General features: G+C 37.9%; 1 pseudogene; it reads right to left on the bottom strand.

The window, feature by feature from the left end:
• Nucleotides 1-854: 854 nt before the first annotated feature.
• LOC131310244 (ADP-ribosylation factor-like) lies at nucleotides 855-5996 on the bottom strand (annotated as a pseudogene).
• Between the last annotated feature and the right edge of the window lie 4 nt (nucleotides 5997-6000).

Below are 6000 nucleotides of genomic sequence, written 5' to 3'. Positions count from 1 at the left end.
AGCACAAGAGAAAGGCATGTTCAATGATGACCACTGAAGCTTTAGTCGTGTCGGAGATGCCACTGGCAAGATTTCAAAGCAGAGGTAGCAAATCGGTACCATTTAGTTGAGTAGCTATTGTGTGATTTTCTTTGGGGAAGTACCACAAACAGTTTGCTTTCAATGTTGACCATTGAAGCTTTAGTCGCGTTGGAGATGCCGCTGGCATGATTTCAAAGCAGAGAACTTAACAGAGCGGATGAAGAACATCATCTTTTGGTAGCTTCCTTAATGCATTCTGGATTTTGCATTGTTACTGTTTGGGAGTTTAGGCCGAAAATGTATTCTTTAACAATCCATTTTCAAAATCACACAAATAGAGCCGCAATTTGAGAATCGCCTCAAGAGAACTACAACAAGAGAAGCTTTTGTAGTTCTCTTTTTCCCTACGGACCAAAAGATGGAATTACCTCGACCCGACCTTTGATGGAATTGCCCCAACCTTAGTTATGAATAATCAAGGACAACATAGTTAAAAACCAATAATAGTAGTAATTGATTTGTATGATGATACTTTCAAGTACCACTGTTGTGGCTTTATCAGTCTCCTAAAACAACTCTTGGCCCTTGGGGCCAGTTCGATTGTCGACTTCAGGGCTCTAGATCAGTCAAGTTGCGCCATGGGCTGGTCCTAACATCATCAGGTAATCGCAAACAAGGAATTTGAGCTTGATAAAATAACCTCTTACGGCAGTAGCTTCATATGCAAATGAGCACGGTGTTGATATATGAGAAAACATGATTGTTGGGCAACGAACCCAGTCCACAGGCGTGTTATGTAACAAAGCCTTAAAAACAAGTTGAAACATGAAGTATAAACAGAACCATAATATGTATTAAACTGTCTCAAATAACGTCAGCAACAAAATTATCTCATCACCATAACAAATATCATATTCAAACCTAAACAATCTACTAGACATTTCAACTGCGAAATTCTCAATGAAGTGAAGGGCGTTCCAATAAATGAATTCATAACCACATTGTCTAACAAAAAACATGAGATAGATAAACACCGTCCTGCATCCAGGATCATGCCACCACAACATGTTGCGCATTACCTCATGCCTGTAACCGAACAAAAGTTGTAGGGAAAAAAATGAATAAAAGGAGAGAGATTAGTTAAGCGTAAAACATAAATTGCGCACCATTGCTTAGTCAATGGTAATTCTTAGAGCAGCTCCGACCCATTGTTCAAATTTGATGACCACAAATGTACTTTGTTGACCTATGTGTCTCACTGAGGAATAATATTTCCATTTCTGAAACTTATGACAGCCACCCTTTTCTAAAATTTCATCCATTTTATAGTTTCTTATCTGTTTCTTTATGTCAAACCCATGAATAAAGGAGGAAACCACCATTTGTTCAATCGACATATATGAAGAGACTACGCTCGATAAATTAGTGCTTAGATTTGCTGCGTGGGTTGAAACTTGAAACACGTTTTTTTTTCCTGTGGCTCTTCAAAAAAATTGAAAAAGGCATTTGTAGAGTGGGTTGGAGATGCTGTAAGAAAGAGTAATATAGGGTATCTGATACTAGCCTTGTTAGCAATGTTGTTGGAGAGCCAATCCAACCCCTCATACAGCCCCTCCCCAGAGGTTGCGCAGGTGCTCTGGATGTACCTGAAAAGAGCAAATAATTGGGTTAAAATGGCATATAATGATGGCCTTATTTCAGATTAACAAAGGAAAACTATCAATGCGAAAATACCAGTGGCGCTGTCGGAGAGAGTGGAGACCAAGCTTGTCGGTAATTTCAGCAGCGTTCATCGCATTAGGAAGATCTTGTTTGTTAGCAAACACAAGCAACACTGCATCTCGCAACTCATCCTGGAGTAGGAAGCCTAACTGTCAGTGCTCATAATACTTCTTAATTCTAGTCTTCAAATATATAAAAGAAAAAACTGCTACTCGAGCATCCCATAGAAAATACAACATAGCTAAACAACATATAACATAGAATTGAAAAATGTAGTGTCAAATGGTTTGTAGGTAATAGCATTTGCTATCTGACATCTATCAAATATATTCATTTAACGCAGTAAGAGAAGGAGAGCAAATGTTGACTGAGAGAAGCTGAACCTTAATTTTAGTCTTAACTATGCAACTGATAATTATTCAAATCCCAAACTTCTAGAAGCATCGAAATATATAAGACATTTCCAGTACTTTTGCAGGGTCAAATAGATTTACAGAAGAAAATACTACAAGAATGAACACATGGCAAGTTACCTCATTCAACATGCGATGCAATTCATCCCTTGCCTCAACAACACGGTCTCTGTCATTGCTATCCACCACAAAAATAAGACCCTGTGTGTTCTGGAAATAGTGCCTCCACAATGGGCGAATCTGAACAACAGTTTTCCACTCCTTAGTATCCAATCTTAAAATTAGGTTTAAAAAGAAGGAAACAGAATACTCCAGCTATTCTATTACAACAGATTAGCCCTTTGAATACGTGTTCATTGGCTATACACTGATCATAAACAAATACATCAAGCCCATACCTTGTCTTGGCCACCGACATCCCAGACAGTGAAGCTGATATTTTTGTACTCAACAGTCTCAACATTAAAGCCTGCAGTTTTTTTTTAAGTTAATAAATATATTAAAAGGAAGGCATTAAGGGAATGCCACCCATATACAAAAAAGGCCACGAGACAAAAAGGCCTTGTACACTTCCAGCGCAATGGAAAAGCTCAAACCAATCGAAAAATTAGTCAAGAGACTGATCAGTACAGAGGTTTTTCCACCCCTGCAGATATTACCATTTTGCAAATAAAATTACAACACTTCTCTAAACAAATCAAAGCAAAACTACAACATTGTTGATAAGCATCAACAACAAAGTGACTCCTGAGTCCTGGCTCCATAATTATAAGATAACTTTAGCTAATTAGTATAATGATTCTAATAGTTGCATCATATCTCCATCTAATCACCCAAAGGCTTGCAAGGCTGAGATTTCCACAGTCATCCTTAAAAAAAATTATTAACTCGGATAAGGTGCCTTTATAAGTCGGAACATGCACGTGTGTGTGTGTGTTAAATTCAAGTGAGCACCATGAGCGGGTGCAAGCCTTCGAACTGATGTGCTGGCAGACTTCTATACCCTATGGCAATTCTGCCAGGGGGATATGCATCTGTGCAGAAGGTAAGCATTTTATTACATCAGAGGCTTTGCAACACAATTCTCTAGAACTAAAGGCTTGACTCTTAAACAAGGGAGACATCAAGTCACTCATTCCCAAATGAATACCCCCTAGAGTTGGAGGTATACGGTAACTGACTTCTGATAACTGATAAGCTTTCGACTCCCTTTCAAAAGTCAGTCATATGTCGCCAAGGTACGCATTTTATTATCTTAGTGGCTCAACGACAATCTACTATGTCACTAACCGCAATCCCTACCTCATTGGATTGCATAGATAATCAGGTCAACAAATGTAAAGGAGAATCCAGGAAGAGATCACTCCAGAAAGTGCTTCATGAAGTACAACTGAATCCATAAAATGCTAAGTACAACTGAATATTCTTCGTAGGAGAGCTAGACAACGGAAACAAAACCTAAGAAACATGACAGAAAATGAAAATAGGTGGTGGTTCCATAGCATTTGAAACACGGTTTACTATTCAATTTAATATTGAAGGAGTGAAATAACAGATACTGCAAAAGGAAATAGTGAATAAATCTAAGTTGAATGGCCAGTCGATCAGGAGGAAAATGATTGAATTCAATACCAAAGCCTACTATTCAAATCAATAGTGATAAAAGCTGATGAATTAAGCTCCCTCTTCAATGGATTAATCACAAAAAAAAAAAAGCTTGTCTATAGAGCAAGGAAACAAGATAATAAGGTCATAGTAAAAATTTAATGAACCTTAGATGCAAAACAATTACATAATAGCACTTACCAATGGTGGGAATGGTGGTCACAATCTCCCCCAGCTTAAGCTTGTATAAAATGGTGGTCTTACCAGCGGCATCAAGACCAACCATAAGGATGCGCATCTCTTTCTTGGCGAAAAGCCGGCTGAAAAGCTTGGTGAATGTCAACCCCATGTTGCTCTCAGGCTGAATCCCTACAGGTGAACGCAACAAGTTGGGTATATCAGCCAAAACAATCATTGAGATCCTCCGGTATCATTCAGATTCACACTTGGAGATAAATAAAGAACAATACTTCACAAATGTCCCTAGATCAGGTGATCTAAGATTCTGAAGCTAAGAGCATATCATCCCTTAGAAATCAGGTAAACCGTAAAACTTCACTGTGTTAAACTCCATTAAAATCTTATATTTCAATGCAAGAAGACTGTTCAAATTGCAGTTGCACTAACCTTGAGTGCCACAGATCAGAACAAATTTAACGCAATCCTCAGATCAGAAAATTACAAAACTGTGATGCCTTATACTTCCTATCAACTACACAATCTTCAAATCGAAAATAATATTTCCAATCAACAAAGAAATTACAAAACCATGAAAACGTATCCTAAATCAGTTTTTGTTCAAAATTGGAATTAATAGAAATAAAGCAAATTTAAACGCAAGTGCACCTAAAAAGCTTATAAGATCCAATCGATCAACCGCTAAGATGCGTACTAGAACGACTTTGTAAAGCTCCTTTATGGATTCAAATTTCAATACATTTCTTCATTTAGGACAAGTAACGCACATCAAACAACAAAAATTCAAAAACCTTCATAGTGGTTTATCGGCTTTAGGCTAGTGCCCTTGCCTTGAAACTTGAAAACTACAAAAATATTCCAGGGAGGGGCTGGGCTTCACCCATCTAGCTCGACCAGTATTGCCAGTTAAGTGATGATCAAGATCACCTCTGTTCAAGGTCTCCTTTCTCTAAACCGTGGGGAGCGTCAAGTAGTTTACCAAGTACAATTTAAGACGACCGCAAAATTATAAGAGTTTACACCTCCACAATCCACATTATACGAGATCACACGAGTTGAGTTTTGTTCACCCTCCACTTAAGATGGTAAACATTACCCTCCTTCCTATTGGCTGAAATGATGTAGATCTCACCACAAAGTGATGTCATGCTTACCAAAAAGTGTATTGCACAGGTGGAACCTACACCATTTCAACCAATAAAAGGGAGGTAATGTTCACCCTCCTTAAACAAAATTGCACTCAGGTCACACTCCCCAAAATTGAAACCCTAGATCCGTCTACATAACAACGACGACGTATTTCCAATCATGTCAAAACCGAGATCACGAACATTCAACATAATCCCAAATCAGCAATAAACAGCCTTAAATCCTAACAAATGCACTCCATAATAGGCCATTTCAAACAAAATACAAAATACAAAAAAAAAAAAAAAAAGTCTTTTCAAAAATAAAAAATGATTACAAGAACATATTCGATAATTAGCTCATAACCCCTGATCCGATCATCAGATACCTCAAATTGACAAAAGATAACTTGAAAGCTCTTATCTGAAAAAGAATGCCATAGATCTCACGAATTGTGCATATATATCAACACATAACGACTAAAAAAATTCAAAAAACGTAAAAGCATTTCAGAGGAAAAAAACAGACTTATTTTAAAAACATGGAATAATTACAGGGACATATATATATAAAAGCATTAGCCTATAAACCCAGATTCGATCATCAGATGCCTCAATTGGAATAAGAACGGGATCCGAAAGAAAACCCAAGATTTTTCACGAACGCTTTTGAATTTGCGTACACGTGTACAGAAATATAGTAACGGGTAACAGAATCATGGAACGGAGATTTGAATGCAGCGAGGTTTTACCTGCCGGCAGGATTTGCAGAGGGATCTAGAGAGAGAGAGAGAGAGAAAGAGAGAAACCAACGCCCAGTATATGAAGGCGGAACGTTAAGACCAGGGGGCCAAATAAAGGAGATCTATCTCGGCAGTAAGAGTCCGAAAATGGGTTTTGGTTTTGGTTTGAAT

Source organism: Rhododendron vialii, chromosome 12a (assembly GCF_030253575.1).
Source record: "Rhododendron vialii isolate Sample 1 chromosome 12a, ASM3025357v1".
Taxonomy (NCBI): domain Eukaryota; kingdom Viridiplantae; phylum Streptophyta; class Magnoliopsida; order Ericales; family Ericaceae; genus Rhododendron; species Rhododendron vialii.
This window is presented reverse-complemented; position numbering and strand designations above follow the sequence as displayed.